At 38.1% G+C, this 23,660-nt stretch overlaps 1 protein-coding gene and 1 pseudogene across 2 annotated transcripts in view; one reads left to right on the top strand and one right to left on the bottom strand.

Moving 5' to 3' along the window:
* Positions 1-23,660, top strand: part of LOC146402780 (uncharacterized) — an 88,422-nt gene that overhangs the window by 5,762 nt on the left and 59,000 nt on the right. The window contains exon 3 of one of the 2 annotated variants that reach the window (XR_014807774.1): positions 7,183-9,676. The exons of the other annotated variant lie outside the window; for it this stretch is intronic. The gene's annotated coding sequence lies outside the window, so the exon portion shown is untranslated. Of the gene's footprint in view, positions 1-7,182; positions 9,677-23,660 lie in introns of those variants that run through there. 2 annotated transcript variants of the gene reach the window in all.
* Positions 14,747-15,062, bottom strand: LOC146402781 (large ribosomal subunit protein eL36 pseudogene; annotated as a pseudogene).

The raw sequence follows: 23,660 nt of genomic DNA, 5'->3' as shown, positions 1-23,660 counted from the left end.
AGAGACATAAAAGTAAGTTGATTGCTATTTAGTTCTGTAACATCATTCTCTGAGGAATTCTATATGCTAAAGATTTGTGTAAAGATAGAACAGATACCCTCTTGGACTCAGACCTGTGGTCAAGTGCAGCTAGACATGGAAACCAAGCTGTGGAACTGTTGGAAAGTTTTACTTCTCTAAGTCAATTTATTCCTCTTTAAAAATAAGGGTTGTTATAAAAAAATTAGATGATAGACATGAATAACATCTAGAACCTTTAAAAGATGATATGATTACAGTTGACTTTTGAACAACATGAATTTGAACTGCATAGGTCCACTTAAACACAAATGTTTTCTACAATAAATCCTACAGTATTACAGGATCCACATTAGGTTGAATCCACGTGGAACCAAGGATAAGGAAGCATCAGACAGAAACCCTGGATGATGGAGGAACAGTGGATTGGGAAGGCTGGCTGTAACTTACATGCTAGTATTTTATTGTGAGGAGGGGTTGGCACTCTTTAACTCCCATGTTGTTCAAGGGTCAACTCTATTAATTTATAACTGTTAGTTTTATTCCTCACAGTAATTATGTCAAAAAGTGTTATTTGCATTTACAAAGAGAATACACTAGAAAATAACTCCAAGGATATGGGGAAGAGAAAATGAAATGGGTCCCCAATTCCTTGATGAATTTCAAAGACGGGGGTGAGATGGTAGACATATAATCGGAAGTACCCTGATTATAATAAGAAGAGGCGCAGGGTGATATAGATATGAAGTATGTGTCTTAGAAAAGGACTTTTTGCAGGAGGGCAGAGGTGGAATGCTTTTTAAAAAGCAACGTGGAGACCTAAGATGTTCTAAGACCATTTTATGCACCATGGTTCATGGTGCATAATAAAACAAGAAGCCTGCTTTTGTGTGTCATGGTTTCTTGGTAATTCCTATAGTTAATTATTCCAGAAGTTTTTAGGTAATCACACACAAATAAATTTATAACTGTTGCTGGAACTAGAAAAAAGTTAAGAATAAAATGATTAGAATCCTACTAGTTCTGAGTGAAAGATAAAAACACAGACATTCTATTTTACTTAGTAGTCCCATTTTATTTTTTTAGTCATGAAAATTATATTTTTTCCTTGTAGGTTATATTTTACAATCAAATGCCAAGACACATTAGCTTTATAGAGATATAATTCACATCAAGATATAATAATTCGATGGAAAAGAAAATAAGGCTACCATACATGACTTCAATTTTAAAAACAGCCATTTCCATATATGTCTATAAGAAATGATTTTAGGAATAGTTTGTTTATATGAACTTCATCCTTTATTTTCAAGGAAGGCAACTTTTTTTGAAGAGGATTTCTACTCATTCTTACAAAAAAATTAAAAAATTCAAAATTAACTTTGGCATTGATGAAGTATAATGTTAAAATGAGAAAAGGTGCTGAGAGAAATAATTTAAGACCAATGTAAAATATAAGCCTAGCTATCTATATCACTTTTTATATTTATAGCTAATGTAGAAAAATGTTATTGAGTATGACTGTTTTCATCCTGGTTAAAGATTTCAGGCATGTGTATAATTACAGCTGTCTTTACCCAAGAGCTGAATATTTGGATACTTATCAAAACTCAAAATTGTGAGTTGATTTTGCTCCTTAAATTTAGTTCTTCTATTGATACTGAAAAAAAAAATCTTTTACCAATATACCAGGTTATTCTGAAGATGATATACTTTGAATTCACTAGGTAGCATTGAAATCGAGAACTGTAATTTGTCATACTTGGGAGGGATATGGCACTTAATGAAAAATAGAATTCTGTTGCACAAAAAATGTCTAAAAGCAGGATAAAAAAAGTATTACATGAATTAACTGTGTCCATGTATGCCTACAAATATTTGTATCTGATTCTGAGTTATTCTTGTTTGTACTGATAGTAGTTTCATATTGATTATTGTTGGTGACAGGAGAAGGCAGCAGGCATACATATTTAAGGCAGAACATATATTAAACTTCTGTCATTAGTCTGTATCAGATTACCAAACCCACTTAAGATTTTAGCTGCTGCTATCATATTCTTGCTGAGTAAAAAGTTATCATGACTTGGTTAGAATGCTGTAATAAAAATGAAATTTTAACCCATGAATTTGAAAATTTAAGTGAATTGGAAAAATTCACTAAAATCACAGTTCAACAAAAACTAAAAAATTAAATATAAAAAATCTGAGTAGTACTATATATATATATTAAAGACATAGAACTTACCATTTATAGCATTCCCATAATAAAAATCTCTGGGTTTTTATTATGCAGTTATTCTTTACACATTTTTAAGAAATAAATTACAGTAAAAAATCATCCAGAGAATAGAAAAAGAGGATACATTGCCCAGCTTAGATTGTAAAAATTAGTATAAAGGATACCATCAGTAATTACATGGAATTTTTTCTTATCAATATAGATATAGGATCCTAAACAAAGTATTAGGAAATTAAACTCAATTTAGAGATAATATAAAATGATAATCACCACCAAGTTGAGTTACTTCCAGAACACAAGATTGACTTGATATCTGAAAATCAAATACTATAATTCACTGAAGCAAAATCTTATGATTAACTGATTAGATGCAGACAAGTCACTTAATCATATCTAATATTTGTTTACAATTAAAGCTCAGAGAATCAGCAGTAAAGGAGTAGAGAACTTCTCTAATCAAGTAACAATCCACAAAAGTCCTATCACTATCATCAAACTTAAGAAATATTGAAAACTTTAAGTTCAAGAATAAGAATTACCACTGTAATCACTTCAATTCAGCATTATATGGGAGCTCTTTGCTAGTGCAATAAAGCAAGAAAACAAAATAGAAGATATAAGAATTGGAAAAGAAGACTTAAAACCCACCATTGTTAGGTAGGAAATCCAAAATATTCTATAGACAAACTGTCAGGATTAATAAGTAAATTTAGACATAAGGTCAGTAGTATCTTCAAACAAGCTAACAACAACTAAAAATGAAATAACCATTATTTAACATTAAATTAAGTACCTAGGAATAAATACAATTTTATAAATTTTTGTACACAGAAATCTATAAAACTTTAGAGAAATTAAGGAAGAGTTTAATAAATGTATTGAAAGGGAGTTCCCATTGTGGCTCAGTGGGTTAAGAACCTGACATTGTCTCTTTGAGATTGTGGATTCGACCCCTGGCCTGCCTCAGTGGATTAAGGATAGAGCATTGCTGCAAGATGTGATGTAGGTCACAGATGTGGCTGGGATCTGGTGTTACTGTGGTTGTGTTGTAGGCTTGCAGCTGCAGCTTGGATTCAACCCTCTAGCCTGGGAATTTCCATATACTGCAGGTGCTGCTGTAAAAAAAAAAAAAAAAAAATTCATACATTAAAGAAACCAAATTTCTCCTACTTAATATTAAATCAAATGCAACCCCAATCAAGATTCCAAAAGAATTTTTTATTATTTTTTTTAATTTTTCTGTCTTTTTGCCATTTCTTGGGCTATATCCTGCAGCATATGGAGGTTTTCAGGCTAGGTATGGAATTGGAGCTGTAGCCAGCGGCCTACGCCAGAGCCACAGCAATGCAGGATCCGAGCCACGTCTGCAACCTACACTACAGCTCACGGCAATGCCGGTTCCTTAACCACTGAGCAAGGCCAAGGATCGAACCCACAACCTCATGGTTCCTTGTTGGATCGTTAACCACTGAGCCACGATGGGAACTCCCCAAAAGAATTTTTTAAATAGACATTTTAAAATACATTTAAAAAGTGAGAAGCCCCAAACAGTAAGGACAGTCTTGAAGAATAAAGTTGGACAACTTACACTATTAAATCTCAGAGGACTTTTAAAATATATTTAAGGAGTTCCCGTCGTGGTGCAGTGGTTAACGAATCTGACTAGGAACCATGAGGTTGCGGGTTCGGGTCCCTGCCCTTGCTCAGTGGGTTTACTATCCACGTTGCCGTGAGCTGTGGTGTAGGTTGCAGATGTGGCTCGGATCCCGCATTGCTGTGGCTCTGGTTCTGGCCGGAGGCTGCAACTCCGATTGGACCTATAGCCTGGGAACCTCCATATGCTGAGGGAGTGGCCCAAGAAATAGCAAAAAAAGACCAAAAAAAAAATAATAATAATAAAATAAAAATATATTTAAAAAGTGAGAATCTCCAAACAGTAAGGACAGTCTTGAAGAATAAAGTTGGAAGACTTACACTATTAAATTTCAGGACTTAGAGTTATCACAATTAAAACAGTGTTAAATTGGTTCAGAGAGAACCAAGTAGAACATAGTGAAGTTCAGAAATAGACTCATGTATATGATAACATACAAGCGACTATGATATATGGGGGTAAAGATCTTTTTCAAAAATTTAGTTCTGGACCCATAGGATAATGTGATAAAAAATATTGAATTCTATCTCATACTATATAGGAAAGTCAATTCCAGATGAATTATAGACCTAAATATAAAAGTTTTTAAAATGGCAAAGTTTTGACCTCATTCATCATCAAGAAAATGCAAATCAAATCATTAAGGTAATAGAAAGTATTGGGGAGAAAGTGGCCTTCTCGGGCACTATGCAGGGGGAAGGTAGATAAGTTCCTACCACCTCTTTGGAAAACTAGTAATATCGACTACACACACACATTATATTGTTTTGTAGCGAGCTTTAAAAATAATCAAGTAGTTTGCTATTTATTCTTAGTTTGTTCATAGATATTTTATGGTTTTATTGTGCTCTCGGTGGAACCCATTTTTTTTTTAAACTTCTGATTGCATTTTCTAGTTGGTTATTACTGACTGCACTGTAGGAAAGCTTGATTTTTCTATGTTGATCCTCTTTCTGGCCACGTGTGTTTTTTAGTTGTGTATTTAGGCAGAAACTCTTAGAATCTAAATTAACATTAGCTTTATCTCATCTTTTTATAGTTTTCCACATTATGTTTTTTGGATTATTGCTTTGGCGAGAATCTGTGCTAACATTGCTGAATATTAATGATGATAGCAGCCAAACTATCCTGTGCCTGACAATTCAGTGATGATGTTTCTAATATTATCAAAAATTATGTCTTCAGTAACTATTCTTGATCAGGTTAAGGAAATTTTCTTTTATTCCTAATTTTCTAAGAGCTTTTATTTAGAATGAGTGGTAAACTATATTAAATTCTTTTCTATATCTTTTTATTATAGTTTATTATTAGTAATTTATCACATATATTACCTTATATCCCTTAATGTTGAAAAATATTTTTATTCCTATATTATTCTTTAAATAAATCCCTATGTTCTATTTGAAAATAATGTGTGTGTGTTTTGCATCAGTGCTTATATACTCTTTTTGTGCTTCTCAATTGTTTGTTTCAGCGTCAAGACAATGCTAGGTTTTAAAATGAGTTAAACTTTCCCTCTTTTTCTGTTTTCCATATTAGAAACTATATTTTCCTTAATGATTTTGAAGTTCTTACCCACAAAATCATTGTAACTGATTTTTCTTCAGAAGTACATCTTGTCAGCCTTTGACTATCATTTTTAAAAGATTTTTGTTCGAGTTTATGGAATGTTCTTAGTCAATTTTGATGATGTACTTTTTTTAAAGAAAGAAACAGTGACTTTCTAGATTCTCAAATGTATTGATAAATATTTATATAGTTTAATACTTTTAATCCTCTTTATGAAGATAAAGACTATTATTTATGAGTATCAATATATTTTTTCTCCTTTGATCAGACATATCAAAGTTTATCTTCTTTTAAACAATTGTATTCTTTACAAAGATCCAGAATTTGGTTTTAGTAATGTAGTGTGTGATTCTTTTCCCCTATTATATAATACACACACACATATATTCTGTGCACATTCTAAAATGATACCTGCTCCTTTCTGTACAGTTCCACTTGGAACAGTTCCAGTGAGCTGTTTACCAGTGAGAGTCCTTTATTATTATTGTGCAAAATTTACCTTAAAGTAGAGTGTATGTTTGAAAGAGTATAAAAGCCCAAATGGTTACCATGGCTTGAGATCCTCTTCTCCAGTCACTGAAAGCATTGTATCTCTGGCTAGACCTTGTCCTGTGATACCAGGTCAAAATTTTTACTAATGGCAGATTTCTGCCATATGCTTCTTTTCTCCACTCTTCTATAATTAAACAGAATTACCCAAAACCAACATTCTGTTGTCCACTGAGGCTGGCTGGTCTTGGTTAGAATTATAATTATTTTGCTCCCATCTATTGTGTGACATTCCAAATATCAGAGACCTCAAGAGAGTCAGGACTACGAATAATTCCTCTATATCCATGACTATAAAGCAAGCATTTCATGTGCTATTTGCTCATCTTTTTGGCCCAGTTCATCAAATTTGAATGGCTTTGTATAAATAAACTCTAACATGTAAAATATTTTACTTGAGAAACAGTTCCCTGAACATGTTTGCTCATTCAGTTCTCACTAGGAGAGAGGAACATGAGGGTTGAAATACTTTTGGGAAAACAATGTTTCAAAAGATTCCCTTAGACATAAAGTTAAAGCAGACTATTACATTTCCCTCCCCATCCCCCACCCCCGGTGGCTTGAAGTGCCATGAGCCACTGATATCTAACAATAAATGGAAAAAAAAAATCCTTTGACTCACTGATATTTTACTTTGTTTAGAAATAAAGGGGGAGATGTCCCTCTAACTGCCAGTAGCACTGCTCAAATTCAGAGGCAGGCAGGCAGGCATCTACTTTAGCTGGAAACAAAGCCACCATTTCCTTGATAATTTCAAGTCTCAGATCAAACATTGGTTTGAAGCCTATAGTCATTCTCTTGCTCACTTCCTGATTTACAGCTTTTGGGACAGAGATTGTCCTGCCACAAAGACAGATGGATAAAAAAGTGAAAGCCACCCTATATCGATAATTTTGCTCACAAAGAGCATGTATAAAAGTACTTTGACTGCCAGGAGTTGACTTGTATGCCTAGGTGGTTTACCTTACCTATCATCTTCGTTCATCCTGTGTTTGCTTTATACTCAGTCCTGCCTCTTGTCAGTTTTGCAGAACTAGATTAGGCAGATTGGGCTGCTCCTTTCCACCTGCTCTAAACACACATTAGCTCTGTGCTGCCAAAATAAACTACTTTTTTCTCTTCTGTTCTCTTTGGGTCTCTGTGATTGCTGAAGTTGAGCTGATTTGAGCGACGCAGGAAAGAAAAAGCCACCCCCTGCTCTGCTTTGCAAACTGCCATTCATTTCAGGAAAATAACTCTGCCTGTTGGCTGGAGATCCAGCTGCTTGTCATGTTAGAGCATGTGGCGTCTGCTGCTGAGTCCAGCTGTACAGTCGAGATCAGTGCCCTAAGGACTGAACACAAAAATGCTGTGATCCCTGGCGGTGACAGGGTCTCTGCTAACAAGCCTCTAGACATTCAAGATGAAATGTCATCACCCCAGCACAGCTATCACAGAAGGATGAAACAAAGCATCTAAAGACCTTTAATGGCATCAGAGTCTGGGAAATAAGTGAAGCGTCCTTGGTGTAGTTCCCCATTCTTTAGAGTTGATGTCAATCCTGTGAGCCATTGTGACCCCACTCTCTCACCTTTATCCCCAATTCTCAGAGATGAAAAGATAACTGGTAATAACAACTTTTCCCATGATTGAGCTTAAAGCATTTTTAGATCTCCCTGCCAGTTATCATTCATTACTCCATAAATAATTATTAAATACTATTATATAAAAGTCCCTCTACAAGAAGTTGAAGAAATTAATAGTCAGATTCTCTGTTTTCCTGGAATAGCAGGTAAGAATCTTATTTCAGGTCCCCAGTCTTACTGTGCTGGCTCTAATCCAGTGACTGGTGTCCTTATAGAAAGAGGGGGATTTGGACACAGGCGGAAAGAAAGCCTGTTAAGATGGAGGCTGAGATTGGAGTGAGGTGTCTACATCCACAAGAAACTGGAAAAGAGGCAAAGAATAGACACTTCCTCAGCCCCCAGGAAGAACAAATCATGTTAACACTTTGATTTCAGACTTTGGATGTCCAGAACCATGAGACAGTAAGTTCCTGTTGTTTTAAGCCACCCAGTTTGTGGTGATGTGTGCCTGCAGCCCAAGGAAACGAATACACCTTAGCTACATTTCTTGGACGAGGTTATGAAAGAGGAGCTTTCAAATTGAGAATAGTCTAAAGAAGTTGAGGAAGACACGAAATGCAGTAAGTTGTCAGTACGGAGCACTCAATTGTGATTTACTCCTTTAAAGCTCTGTTAAACTAGTTTCAATCTTATAACAAATAATAAGAGCCAAGTTCTCTTTCGAGATTACTTCTATGAGTAGTGCCACCTGGAGAAGGTTCTGTATGCCAAGCTCAGAAGAGGCATCTGTCAGTTGAAATGCTTTCCTTCCAGTCGATTCCTGTGTTAGAACAGGTATCCTTCAAGCCCCAGCTCCTTTCTGGCTACAGAAAACTATAAGTCACGTGTGCTAGCAGTTGTCTGGAAAATGATGTTATCCTGGCTTTGGATGTGGCTAAGTTTCTACTAGGCCCAGTATTTTTTGGCATTATATAATGTATAAGCAATGAGTGAGTCTTTAAACCATGCCAGGACTAATACATGCAAAGCTTTCCAGCAATTAAAATAGTCACTTTGCAGAGTTCCCCCTGTGGCATAGTGGGTTAGGAATCTGACTGCAGTGGCTCAGGTCGCTGTGGAGATGTGGGGTCAGTCCCCAGCACAGGGCAGTGGGTTAAAGCATTTGGCATTGCTGCAGCTTTGGCTTAGGTCTCAGTTGTGGCTCAGATTCAGTCTCTGGCCCTGGAACTTCCATATGCTGCAGGTGCTGCCATAAAATTAAAAAAAAATTTTAAAAAGTCACTTTGGGAGTTCTCTTGTGGTGCGGTAGGTTAAGGATCCGGTGTTGTCACTGCAGTGGCTTGGGCATGGGTTCGATCCCTGGCCCAGGAACTTCCACATGCCCAAGGTATGGCCAAAGAAAAGCAGTCACTTTGGCACCACACACCTCATCATTGTCTCTGAATATTGCTGGAACTCCTCTTGTGCAGTTTTCTTCAAATCTGGTTAATGAACCACACAAGAAAACCAGCCTCATAAATTTAGTCACACATAATTTTGACCGTTAGGAATGTCACTGTGCTTGATGGATCTTAACTACCTCATCCATCAGAATTGACTTTGAATAACTTTTGACCATTTTCCCAAATCTGCCATCCATGGAGGAATATTTGCTTCCAATGAGCACATTCAAAAGAATAATAGCTTCTAAAATTCCTTTCAAAAGAGTTTTTTGCACAGTGCCTTACAGATGGTTGACGCTCAATATTTTGTGGAATTGTTTTGAATGTACTGTGTGGGTTCTAAAGACATCACTAAAAGAGGAATTCCAGAAACAAAGAAGTATTCTAACAAGTATATAGCTTTCTAACATGGGACAGAAATAATATTCAACTATATATTTAAATTGTAATCCATGTTAAAGATAATATTACTTTATTGCTACATTAGTAAAATGCCTATCTTCTTAAATGTTAGGAGATGCAAATTTATGGAGTTTGCAAATTACAAAGAGCACAGGTACAACTAAGAGCTAAGTTTTGCTTTTGTTTATTTTTTTTTCTTGGATAATGAATAATATAGTGAAGCATGATTTCACAAAAATTTTGTTTTGTTTCATTTTGTTGTTTGGCACCATCTATTCATTTTCTTGTCAAACTGTAACTGTGACTGTAGAGGTTACATTTGTAAAAGCAACAGGAAAGCAGTTAAATTGACACAAAGACTAAAACCACTGGCATTGAGGTAACACACAGGTAGCATGGCTTGTTTTCTTACACCAAGAACACTGTTGGAAAGGGTTCAGAGGAGAAAATTCATTATAACTAAAGCATTAGATGACACGTGTGACTGGATTGTCAACAAAAATGGGACCAAAGATATTTAAACGAAGCATTTTAGTGTTTTAATGTGTGATATATTTTCCTTCAGAAACCTTATCACTTAACCTGGCTCCATGGCCAATGACTCTAACAGATGTAAAATGACAGGTAAAAGGAAAGCTAGTAATTATTTTAAAAAGCGAACATGGAATACTAGTCTTTGAAACTCACTCCGGTTATAGAAATGTAAAATGGTATGGCACTTAGGAAACCATTCAAGGTTTCTCAGAAGGTTTAGAATGGAGTTATCTTGTAACCCAGCAGTTCCACTCCTAGCTGTGTACCTGAGAGAAATGAAAATGTATATCCACACAGAAATGTGTGCACAAATGTTTATAGCAGCATTATTCATAATGTCCAAAAAGTAAAAGTAACCTAAGTGTCAATTAACTGTGAACTGATGAAAATGATGTATCCGTACAATGGAATGTGACTTCGTAATTTAAAAAAATGAAGTACCTATATATGCTACAATGTAGATAAACCCTGAAAACATTTTGCTAAGGGAAAGAAGTAATTCACAAAGGATCACAAATTATATGATTCTATTTGTATGAAATGTTCAAAATAGACAAATCTATAGGGACATAAAACAGATTAGTGATTGCAGGAGGCTGGGGACAGATAAGAAGTTTGGGAAGTGGTTGCTAATGGGTACCTGGTTTCTCTTGGGGGTGATGAAAATGTTCTAAAAGTGATCTCATAATGATTGCACAGCTATGTGAATGTACTATGTGAATTGTACACTTTAAATGTGTGAATCGTATTTATCTCAACAAAACTATTTAAAAAGTGGCTCAAATCTTTTTTGAAAGCCCCAAGCCCTATCTAAAAGGCTTTTCTGCCTAGATACTGGTACCTCTCCCAGGTAAGAAAAGGATGAGATTGAGGAATTCCCTGGTGGTCTAGTGGTTAGGACACGGCACTTTCACGGCTGCAGCCCAGGTTCAATCCCTGGTCTGGGAACTGAGACCCCACATCAACCTGTTGCACACAGTGGCCAAAAAGAGATCAAACTTTCAGTACCTGAGAAAACTCCAGCTTCTACTGCTCCCCCAGCAGTGAGAAGGTTTAATTCAAATTCTCTTTGTCTTATTTTTTCTTTCAGAGCGTATCGTGCTTCCCGTGAGTCGATAGGTGCTACATTTGATGTCTTTCACACAACAGTAGCTCTTAGGAGATCATTCTAGCCTATGGTGTTGCTGAGTTTCCCCAATATCTCAAAAACCTTCTGGCAATGCAGGATTTTTAACCCACTGAGGGAGGCCAGGGATGGAACCTGCATCCTCACTGACACTATGTCAGATTGTTAACCTGCTGAGCCACAACGGGAACTCCATAGGTGAGATAATCTTTGTAAAGAGATCAATACAGTGTCTGGTACACTGTGAAGCTATAAACAAGTGTCACTTCTTAAGGAGTTTATGACTTTATAGAGCAATTACGTTACTGATTCTGTCCACACCTTAAAACAGTCAAATAGCAGGATTATCCAATTATTCTAGCTGTCTTCGTGATAAAGTTGGATCTCCCCACTGTGGATGGATTAGTGAAGACTCAATCATTGATGTTTTATATACCTAAATTAGTTACAAAAACATCAGTTCATTGTTCTCAAGTATATACGTATGTATAATTTCCCTGACCCTTGAGCATTGAGTAGTATGTGTTTTATGGAACTGAAGGACTGGGGCTTTTGTTGTTGTTGTTGTTGTCTCTATTCTGTTGTGAATAGGCATGGAATAATGTTTCATTATTTCAAGTTCCCTGTTCAAAACACCTGTCTTCAAGAAATATTTATATTTGAGGAACAATCCATAATTATGGACTTTTTAAACAAAAGCGTTGCGGGGAGTACCCTGTGGTGCAGTGGGTTAGGGATCCAGGGCTGTCACTGCTGTGGCTCCAGATGCTGCTATGGCCAGTGTTTGATCCCTGGCTGGGCAACTTCCACATCCATGGGTGTGGCCAAAAATAAAATAAAATAGAGCAAAGCACTGAGGATACACTCTATATACTAATATGGAAGTGCTTCGGCATATATTGTTAACCGAAAAAGAAAATGAAGCTCCGAAGCTATGTGATTTGTGTAATAAATTTGGTGTAATTGGGGGGATAGGGGGAAGGTGAATATGTAGTTAAATCTTCAGCTACATGGGAGAAGGACTCTTTAAACCATTTTGCACTTGTGGATTTATTCTTGTGAATGTATTACTTACTCAGAAAGTTAAGCACATACTTTTAATCTCCTCAAAGAGTTTTTGGTTAGTAAAAGTTGAGGAACCATACTCACATTACTTTCTAATCATTAAAGAACAGAGAAAAAAGGGGGATGGTGAATTCCTAGTTGCTACCTAGGACAGTAAATGCAGATGAAGAACCAGTTGTTTTCAATCCCCATATTTATAATTATGAATCTGAGAATAAGAAAATAATATCATCATACACAATGAGAAACCCCATGTGGTGGTGATTAGCCAAGGAGGGAAAACACGGCTGAGCAGCTGCTGTCTGTTGCCCAGGAGAAGAGCATGACCTTGAGACCAGGTGTGCAGAGTTACATTCAAGGAGAGTCAAGTTCAATTATATTCTTCACTGACCACTTTAAACCACAAGATTGATTGTTCATAATTTACGAAAAACAAAGTTTAGAGAAAGTTTGTTTAGCACATTATCTTTGTTATATAGGACATAATGTCTAATTAAACAAGTGCATAATAAACGTCCCTATAAAACTTTTAGTTCATACAAATACATCAAGCAAATCGACTGATGCTATTTTGCACTGAAAAGAAATCAAGATTTTTCTGAAAATGGGGAAAAAAAATTCAGAGCCAGGAATTGTCATGTGCCTTAACAGTACAACAAAACACTTTCCTGTTGTTACATGGTATGATCTTTTTTTCTTTTTACAGCCACACCTGCAGCATGTGGGTTAGGGGTCAAATCAGAGCTGCCACTGAGGACTATGCCACAGTGACATGGGATCTGGACCACAGCTTGCAGCAATGCTGAATCCTTAACCCACTGAGTGAGGCCAGGGATCGAACCCACATGCTCATGGATGCTATACTGAGCCACAATAGGAACTCCATGATTTTTTTTTTTTTAAGGTCGAATATTTACAAAAGTGATTTAGAACAATGTCATTACTTAGTTTCCTCCAAAGGAGAAATAATCTGTAAACTGTAACCTCGTTGGCACTAAATAACATTTGTTAGATTTTGTGTTATCAGGCACTAAATAACATTTGTTAGATTTTGTGTTTGGTTAGTTTTTTTGTTGTGTTTTGTTTTTTTCAGCTCACAGATGATCCAAGTAGAGCCTTATTTGAATTTAGGATGACAAACTCAGCTATACCCATTTGTTTTTCAACAGGGCTGATAGACCACAGCCTGTATGAATAGTGGGAGTATAGCAGATAGTGGGTTAGTTGGTTGAAGTAATTTACAGTTCCATAAGGAGGGCGTTCCTCTTTTCCTTTCAGAAGGAAGATTGGTCCAAAAATAAGAAGCCATCTAGTCAGAGACCTCTTTTTTTTTTTTTTTTTTTTTTTTTTTTTGTAATGATCGCACCTAGGGCATTTTAGTCTGAGACATCTTGTGTCACAGAGTGAATTAAAAGAAAAGCAGAGATTAACCTGAGTTTCCTCCTCTGGCCATCAGGTTACTGGTATGTATGTTCAAGGAAGAAAAGAATTAAGTGAATCACTGGATGGTTTGAGCCCTCAGGCACATCTGCCTGGAGGTTGCTTTTTAGATTTAAGAGAATGTTGTGCAGAAAGTATAAAACTTCAATATAAGTCCCACTTCTACTGCTTCCAGCTGTATGGCCTTGGGCAATCCATTTTATTTAAGCTTTGGTTTTCCCTATTGGTAAAAAGAAGTGATGGGGAGAGGGTAGAGGCAGGTTGCTAGCTTTGATGACCAGACCACAAGGATCCCTTGTACATTCTAAGAGATATATCAGAATATTACCTTATTCTGGTTCTCACACTTGGATGTTGTCCTCGGATTTTAGACCATACAGACCACGTGGCCTCAGGGGTATGGATTTACCCTATTTGGAATTTGACAAATCATGTTTGTTATTCTGGATCTCACCTGAGGGCATGCCTTCCCTAGGCTCCATCCCCCTACAGCATAGGTCTCAAATTCCCCAATCTCCCTGACAACCTTCTGCTCTCTGGCTTGATGTTTTCTACTGAATGAACAATTCAATGTTGGTACTGCAATAGGACCATTTCTAGCTCAACAATTTTATGATTTTTAGTAAAATAGCTCCTTGCCAAAGGAAATATTTTAAGTCTCTTTATTCAGAAATAAATGCATTTATTCCTAAAATTATACCGAGCACAATCACATTTTCAGTGATTCATAGGCATCCAAGATCTTTCAGTGACTTAGTCAACATTATGCATGTCCATTTTCATTGTATGCCTTTGTGGAGGCATTTTGATTATTGCAGTTTACTGCAAATTGGCCTATATCCCTGGGATCAATAAATCTCACTGTTGTTGGTTAGCATTTTATTAAGCCTTTGTGGACTTAGAACTGTTCTTACTGCCTACTCTTGCCTGGAGTTTTTGTATTGACTTCTACTGACTCTTTACCAATTCCTGTAGAGCTTTCAACTCTCTTGCTCTCCAATAATTTATTTATACAGATACTATTGTTGCTATTTTCATCCCTACACTGATTTTTTTACTCCATTCCTTAACCTTAATTCAGCTACTACTATTTTTTTTTTTTTTTTCCTGAAAAGGCTTTATTATATACAGAGAGGAGAGGGCTCAGTCCTTCTTGGCTGCCCCTTTCCTTATGGCTGCCAAGGACACTACTCAGTACCTTTCTCTTCCTCTTGCCATAGATGTATGTCCCCACCCTTTTCTTGATGAACTTGAGGGCTCAACTTGTCCTTGGAGACCTGGAGAAGCATTATGGCCCACACCTCATAAGGCAAAAAGCTGCATAGCTCCCGGAACCTGTCCTCCACCAACTTGCTGTGCTCAGTGAGGTGCCCGAGGCAGCTCTGCCTCAGTTTGCTCACGTTCTTGGTCACCTGTGGCCCTTGCTGAGGCCCACAGGCATGGGAGAGTGCAGAGCCATGGCCTCAAGCTGCCCTGGGGTCCTGAGGGTTGAGATGGCAATGGATCCTCTCTGTTTGGGGCCTCGCTAATTGGCTGATCTGCAATGGCTGCTGATGTGGAAGAGCAACTACTATTTAAATTGATTGATATCCATGAAGTAAGCCGAAGAGTTGAGAACCTGATAGAAGTGCACATGCATATCTTTAGGATTCTCAGGGTAAATTAAATATAGTTGCTCTAGCCTTTTGTACTTATATTAATGCATTGAATTAAAAAATACTGTTAAGCATGACTGTCAGTTTATTTCAACAAACTGTAAATACAACAGTACTTACCTTCCCACAAAATTCTGTATGGTTTCTGAGAAAAATCAGGAGACAGTGATGGCTGTAGACGTAAGCAGAGAAGAGTCACTTTACTGTGTTACCTAATGGACACTAGAAACCTCTTTCCCCAGACATCTCTCCTACAAGTCTTCCAGATGCTGAGTGTTCCCACCACCAGGACTACCTGCTTTGTTAAAGCACCACATTCAGAACATCTCTGTTTTAGGCAGACTCCTTCCTTAGTGAATAAGGCACATTTCCATATAGCCCAACTGAACACATTTTTAGCTATTTATGTGTCAGAGTAGTTAGCTACCTCCTGACTGAAGTTAAGTCTTAGGGAAAAGTATAAAAGACAAAGTATGCTTGAGATTAGTGAAAAGAGAAGAGATAACAAGGAAATAGTTAAATTATGAAATACTGGAGTTCCTAGTGGTTAAGGATCCCGTGTTGTCACTGCTGTGGCTTGGGTCACTTCAGTGGTACAGGTTCGATCCCTGGCCTGAAAACTTGTGCATGTTGTGGGTACAGCCAAAAAAAAGTTACAAAATACAGAATAATAAAATTTGGTGTTGATAGTTATCCAGGCCATAGGATAGTTGTTATTTTGTTTTTATATAAGAGGAACAGAATTAGACTGCAAAACTGATAAAATATGATGGTGACACAGAAAGAAATGAGGAGGTGGGCTGAACCAATAGGTCAAGGCTGGAGAATTGTCCCAAGTCACAAGGAAAGACTTGGAATGCAGGATTAACATGAGTAATCTGAAGAAGGAGACAATAAAACACAGACAAAGAGACAGCAAAATGTGCATGGTTTTTGAGATTCATACCTTTGCTGTGTGGCAGGCTCTGTGGCCGATGTTTTGAATCTTGCCTAGCCAGGGTGGGAAGAGCCTGAGCCGTTCCAGTTGGCCCCTTGCTTCTATTGGCAGATGGTGACAGAGATTGTCAAGGCCACACATAACTGCTGTAGTTACCCTTGTAGTATCTGGATGCATATCAGACTGTGCCCTAGAAACATCATTTCTGCACACATGCTATCTCAATATCTCTAATATGCATCCATCACTTTGGCATCTAAGCTTTTGCTTTCTGGGTTTGTTTTTTTTCTTTTTCAAACAAGGTGCCTCATTAAGATCCTCACAGGAACTGCCAAGAAGACTTGAGAGCATTTCTTTTTGTGGGTCTTAGCAAACAGTCTACCCAAACCCCAGCTGTCCTTTCTGCTGATGGAAACTTTTGTGGCAGAGTGCAAATCACTCAGCAAGTGATTTTAGGGTAGATGTGAAATTTTCTGCTGCACTGCCAAAGGGGGATTTCTCAGAAGCGTATCTCCATGTCAGCCTCCACAGACATCAAGTGGTGCCTGATGGCAGCTCAACTGACACTCACTGCATCTTCTGCTGTTTGTGCTGATGCTTACACAAAGTTTTGGTGTCAGCATCTGGATTGCGTGAGGATAAAGGAAGAGCTCTCTGACCCATCACCTTCTCCTGAGTTCACGAAAGGGCATCAGCAGTTTTGGTTTACCAAGGGATGGATATGGAACCCCAGGGAGAGAAACCCCCTAGCTAAGGGAGGAATTACATTGAGCTGCTTCTGTGTCCTGGCTAACTTAGCTGAATGAACTTTACAGTGCACTTTGGAGACAGGCCATGAGCAGAAGTCAAAGGATAAATTCAAATCTTCAGGCAGAAAGAAGAAAGACAATGAGGAGGATACCTGATCAGGAAAGATGAATAAAAAAGATTCAGAGTTGATAGTTTAATATAGAATAACTTTAGTGGTCGCTTAAATGTAGTAATACTGCCTATGGAATACAATTCAAGTTTGTAGTGGAATGCATTGATTTTTAAGAATATTCCCAGTTCTAAAAAATACTGGTAACCAGAATGAATTTAGAAGACCAGCATGGGAGACCCTGATGGATATTTACCAAATCCCTTTCTTCTTTTTCCTGAGCTCAGAGCTAAGCTGTATTTCTCAGCCTCCCGCGTATGGCACATGAGACTGACTTCCAGGAAACGAAGTGGAAGCAGGAATGGCATATGCTAGCCTCCAGCCAAGCCCATTGCTGCCTCCCTCAAGATAGACTCTATGCTTTTGCCTCTTGATTGGTTGGGAAAAGGATCATCACCTAAGCAACCTTGGAAGCCACAAGTTGGAAGGTGATCCCTGTGGATCATCCTTTGAAAGAGAGGTGCCTGCTGGATAGTAATGCCTAGTTTGGACATGGCATACACAAGAAATAATTTTCTGTTGGGCATGAACCCTTATGCATTTTGGAGGTTGTTACAGCCACTCAACCAATGAGACTTTACTACTGTAACTAATACAGTCCTTGAAATTTTCACATTGGAAAGTCACTCATGTTTTTTCTGTCAGTTTTGGCTCTATCAGAGCCAACCACAGGAACGCTCCAGAATACCACACGGCTACACTACAGTGGTGCAAGTTAAGATGTGTCTAACTAAGGAGACATAAGTAAAATATCAATGAAATATTTTTCTTTCCTGATATATGCAAACCAACTTGAGGCCTTAATGGCAGTGCACTGTGGGCTCTACTCTTTAGGTTACAGTGAGCTGAACATGCAGGAATTATCCACACAATGTCAGTTTCTTATTATCCTGTATTTCTCAGGGGAATGTGCTTCACTCCTTGAGGCAGCCCTTTATGAGAACAAAAATAAATTGCTTTCAGAATAGTTTTGCCTGTTAATAGACACTTGTTTTTAACATACCTTAGAGGGAAGCTCCTTCTGATGTCCAGCTGCTCTGGCCCTTGCCAGCTTGCCATCTTGACCATTCAGGTGATACAGAAGGGGAGGACCATGCTTTCCTAGGTAATCTGAGTGATGGGAGGCAAGCAGCTGCATCTAAAGACTCAGCAGAGATGACAGAAAGTAATCTCTACAGTGGCCCACGTGCTTTGGTGCTCCTTCCAAAGCCAGCAGGTAGCCACAGAGTCAGTGTTTCCAGTGATGCCTGGAGCTAATGATAGGACAGAAGTGGCTCCCTCAAGAACCCAAAGTGAACAAATCCTTGTAGAGCAAAAACCCTTTCTAGGAAAGTTCTTACCTAGCTTTAGACCTGCACAGACTCCCAGACGTGACACAAACATCCAAGACATGGGGTCCAGGAAGTAAATTTCCAAGGAGAGGCATAGGTGTTGAATTATTCTCCTGGACTCTTCACAGCGGTCTTCTCAACCTCACCTGGGACTATCCATTCCCTTCAATGCTTTGTCTGTAGTCTGTCTTTAAATATCTTGGCTCTCCAAAATAGCATTAAGGCACCCCAGAGTTTACATACATATATAAAGGGCTAATACTAAATTCCAAGGCAGAACACATTGAAAATAACAAAGGAAAGAAACATATTAATAAATTTCCAATGCCATCAAAGATGGAGTTCCGTAGACTTGAATGGTTTGTGTTATTCCATTTTTGTTTCCTAGAATCTGTCCTAAAAGATGCTTCACTTGGAAGGCAGCTTCACCTTTTGTGTCTCCCAAGGGCCTCCCCATGATGCTTATCCACGAGTCTGTTGCTTTCCCAGGCAGGGTCTAGAGAAAGGTCCAGTTTAATAATGCCTACATAAAGCCCTTTTCTCTTTTGTAGCGTCTTCTTTATTCTAAGTGTAAATTGCAAGGCTGTTCACAGATTTTCAGGAGTTATTCAAAGCATTGAGTCATTAAAAGATTACCAATTTCCAAACTTTTTTTTTTTTTTTTTTACTTCAGGTAATATGTCCCAGGGTTTGGGGGGGGGGGGTGGGGAGGAATCTCAGTTGTGAAAAGCTGGTTAAAGTTTCCTTTGTAGACCAGTATCTGATCATTTTTTGTAAATATTTCTTTGATATACAAAACAGTAAAAAAAAAGTCTCAACTTGATGGCTAATGTACTCCTGCATTTATTAACTTGAGCTTATCAGTTGAAATATTCTATTCCTTTATGGTGATGACTTATTTTCTTCCTATTTCCATACTGAATTTCTAAGTTCATAAACCATTATTTAAGATTCAGAGATGCCTTATGTGCTCTCATTAAATCTCTTTAGTTTCTCCTATTAGTTTGTGTTCACATTTATGTGCATCCTTTAGTTGTGCCTTTGGGTCCAAAGGCTTCTGTCCTCAGGTTGTGGCTCCACATTAGATTCTGGGAGGTATGAGTCTGTACACTTTGCAGACATTCGGGGAAGCCTCACCACCCCAAGTATCCTCTGCTTTAAAGTCACCCCAAACTCAGGAACATAATTATGTCCAACTCCATGGAGTTGGGGAGATCAGCACCTCCTCCCCAAAATGATGTAGGCTGGTGTTGCCTTCTCATCAGGGACAATGGATTTTCTTCAGCCAAGCTCTTTCCAGCAGTCATTCAGACCCACCTCCATGCTAAGCTTCCACTGGGCCCCCCACAGAGAGAGTTCTGCCCCAGTTCCTCTCTCAGACTTTGGAGGAACCTGGGACCTCTCAAACTCCGGGTCCCCCTCAGAAACGCAATTAGAAGACATTCTGATGATGGGAGCTGAGGGCAGAGGACTGCCATGTAGTCTTATCCTCCTCAACTCTGATTTCTCCTGGGACACATTGTTCCCTCAGACACTTGGCTTGGGGGGCACTAAACCATTCGATGACCTTTCATCCACAGTGCAGGAATTTTGCCCAGATGTTAACAGAAGGATCATCTTGCATGAGGAAGAAAGCATTTCACTTTCCTCTCTCCGGGTTCCTGCCCCACCATCATTCAGAGTATCAGGTGCAGGCAGTTAAGTCATAGAGACAAACTTCTCACCTTGGAGAAACTTACTAGGAAGAGAAAAGGATTTATGGTGATGAGCTTTTCAGAGTCTTCTGAATATGTGGATTCCATGAACAAGCTTCAGTTTCTCTTTGTTCTGTTACAGTGTTCAGAAAGCAATGATCTACTAAGGGGGTGAAACTGTATATATGTAACCGAACTTCCTTGCATATGTCATACAGGATGAAAAACTCTTCTCCTGATCATAATATTACTCCAGAATGTCATTTGATAATACAGGAAGTTCATAAGCCATTAGGATAATGATTCCTAACATGACTTGTCAGTAAAATATGGAAATCATTTCTTGTTACCCATTTGTACTAATTTTATCTTACATTTATTTAGTCAGCAGCAAAGACTTTCAGAGGTGATTGTTTCCCACTGATTAATTCCCAGTTCTAACAGATCACTAGATGATATACAGTAATATTTTCTTAACAGTGCATTTTTAAAGAAGAAAAGATTTATATCTCAGCTGACTCATTTAGGTGGTCTTATAAATGTGAGGGAAATTGCACATTTTGTCACTGGCCTGTTAATAGATATTCAGAGACATTCATGGCCACAGTCACCAATGAACAAAGGAACTCATAACTCCAACATCTCTTATAATTCATTGACCTCCCTTGCCCTTTCCTTCAACCCTGCCTCTGTTCCCCTTCACTCACTCTGGGCTCAGAATTTACCTGTGGCTCTAGAGACTCCCACCATAGCATCTAAATTGTTTTCCGGTTTTTTAAAGTATCGGTGTCCTGTAACCCTTTCTCCCAAGCACCTAGCTAATCAGATTAATTCAGGATACTGGAGTACCTCTGCTCAATTTACTCAGAGTACTTCTAATCAGATATCATAAACTAATTACTGTTGATAGATGGTGGTTCAGTACTCTCAATAGTACTTTCTTTGATTAACTGCAGCAGAACAAATCTGAGGATAATTGTAAGCATTCAGGACTAGTGTGAATGTATTTGCGTGTGGAGATGCAAACAGTGAAAGAAGAGCTGGGAGAAGCATTGAGAGGGTCTTCTCCAGATCTCTCAACCTCTGATCTGCTTCTTTAGAAGTCTAGACTTGCCCATAGTTGTTGCTTTCAGGCTCTTCTCATCATCTGTTCTAAGGCTGCAGTTTTTTCTTTGGTGATAAAGTAATTGCACCATAATGATTTTTCCCTTCCCACAGTTCTTACCAATCACTGTTTGTCAAATTGTGTTTACTATATCCACTGCCCTGATAGTTGCAAGGTTTTTGAGATGGAAGTGCACGAGTAAGAAACCCAGTCCCATTCGCTCAATCACAAATGTAAAGAAGCTTAAAAAAGGTCTTGATACAGAAAAAATTAACATTAAAAATTGGTACACTGTGGAGGCTTTACAAAAGCTTTAACTTCTCCCTCAACCACACTCAGCCATGCAAAGAAAGAATTTTCCCCTTTTCCAGGAGAAAAGAGGCAATTTTAGAAATAGAAAAAAGAGATGATAGGAAGACAGTGGGGAGAAAAATCACATATCATCCTTTTTCCTTCTTCCCTGTCTTTTTCTCTAATGCTCAGTATAAATGGGGGAAAAAAAACTTTTATAAGGGAAGAATTCATGATTCTCAGGAGTATGTCTCTAGTCAGGAAGACACTCTATCTCATTCTAAGCAAGAGTGGCACCCTCAGGAGATAAGAGTTGGATATGATTATGCAAAAGATCCAAGGTCAAAAGAGGAGCATTTACACCTTGTAGGTAATCTTGAGTGGATGTCCTTAGGATCAACTCAGTCTCTTTTTCATAAGCAGAGGGGAAAGGACCCAGAGGTGGCCCTGCTTTGATGGATCCCAGGTGGCGATCCACGCTTCTGTGCCACTGATTGTATACACTGAACTTAAGATGCCACTTCCCAAAAGGCCAGCAGAGATGTCTGGTCACAGACAACCTATCTGTAAGTAGATAAGGAAATATTTAACATGTTTCTCCCCAATTCTTATGAGGGAAAAAGCTACGTACTTACTTACCTTTAATGCTTGGCTGGAGTAATACACTTAATACATAATTAGAACACTAAACTGTCAATTAAATGTGACAAATATTTCTCGGTTAAAATTGTTATGGAACACAAGGTAATCCCAACTGTCATTGAACAATCGTATGAAACTCATCATCCAAAGATGCTTTTCCCTTCAAGGCCTTTCACATGTTAGAATGAAATTCCAAAGGGCTTTATCAGTTAATTAGAAAGCAAATCCTGACAATCCCTGCATGCACAATACTTACAATTTAACCGTGATAACACTAAAGAAAAAAAAAAGTTTGCTGAAATTGAGTTCAATGTCTAACATGACTGCGGTTCACTCTTGATGGATAATAAGGAAAAATGTCACAGGGAGGAAGGTAGCGTAACTGAAATTGTTCCCCAGAGGCTGCCAGGTAAATGTCTGCTGACCTCTGAGATGACTTGACCTTGGTAGGGATATGATATTTTGAAATAAATGACTATTGACCTCTCTGAGTTCTCTTCTGTGGCAGTCTGCACGACAGTCTGCAGACATAGCTCTACCCACAGTGTCCAGGGTTTTTTTGTGTGTGTGTTAAAACATTGATGGGATTGGCTACAATGAAGGAAAAATGCGAAGAGTTTTGAACATTGCCTGGCTTTTCTTCATATTCATGGATAATTGTCTTTATTAGGGAATGACATTGAGAGAATTAATGACAGTGGCATGTTTTTGTGTCCCTTGGAGCTGTGTGAACAAAAAGGAGCAATAATTGGGGAGAGCAGAAGGGAATGAATTCTGGTGCAAAAGCCGACAAGCCAAATACTTCAACTGTAGCCCAAACCTGGACATGCGATCATGAAAGCAGCATCAGTTTCTCTCTGCAGCCTTGGTTCATACAGTCTAAATCTAATAAGCAAGAGGATCCAGAGCTTCAAGACCCACAGCTAAAGTGCAAACAACAGCAGCTTTGCAGGTTGGAAAAGGCACCTTCGTTTGAGTTGAAATGTCTGTTCACCAGCCCCTCATAACTAGCACCAACCTAAGGAATGTGTGGCAGCTGGCTGAGTGATACAGAGCAGCTCAGTACATTAGAATCCCCAAGGAGACTGAAGGCTTCTTGCAGGCACTGTCTTCATTATTATTCCTGGAAGGAAGGTAGAAGTCATAATAAGTATCTCTTACATTCTAGTGATAAAACAACAGCAACAACAAACAGGCCCGAGAAATAAGTTTTCCTAGACAAGGCACTGAGAAAGCAGTGTAGAGTTAATGCCTAAATATAAAAATGGTATTTGTTGGTCCTGGCAGAATGATAAAACATGATGAAGCTTACAAATGTGCACTCAAGGGAAACTACTCATGACATGAATAAGTAAAACCACTCAAGAAAAATAATGAAGGACTAGCAAATGGTCACTGAAAGCTCTAGTCATTTTTTACTTTTAAAAATAACTTTATTTGAAACATCTATGTACCAATTTGCCATTTATGTGAAATATATTAG

This window comes from Sus scrofa, chromosome 6 (genome assembly GCF_054392235.1).
Source record: "Sus scrofa isolate SSC_HxYL_T2T_F1_AM1 chromosome 6, Sscrofa_HxYL_maternal_Yorkshire_Landrace_v2.0, whole genome shotgun sequence".
NCBI lineage: Eukaryota > Metazoa > Chordata > Mammalia > Artiodactyla > Suidae > Sus > Sus scrofa.
Note: the sequence above shows the minus strand (reverse complement) of the source record. Positions and strands in the feature narration are given on the sequence as shown.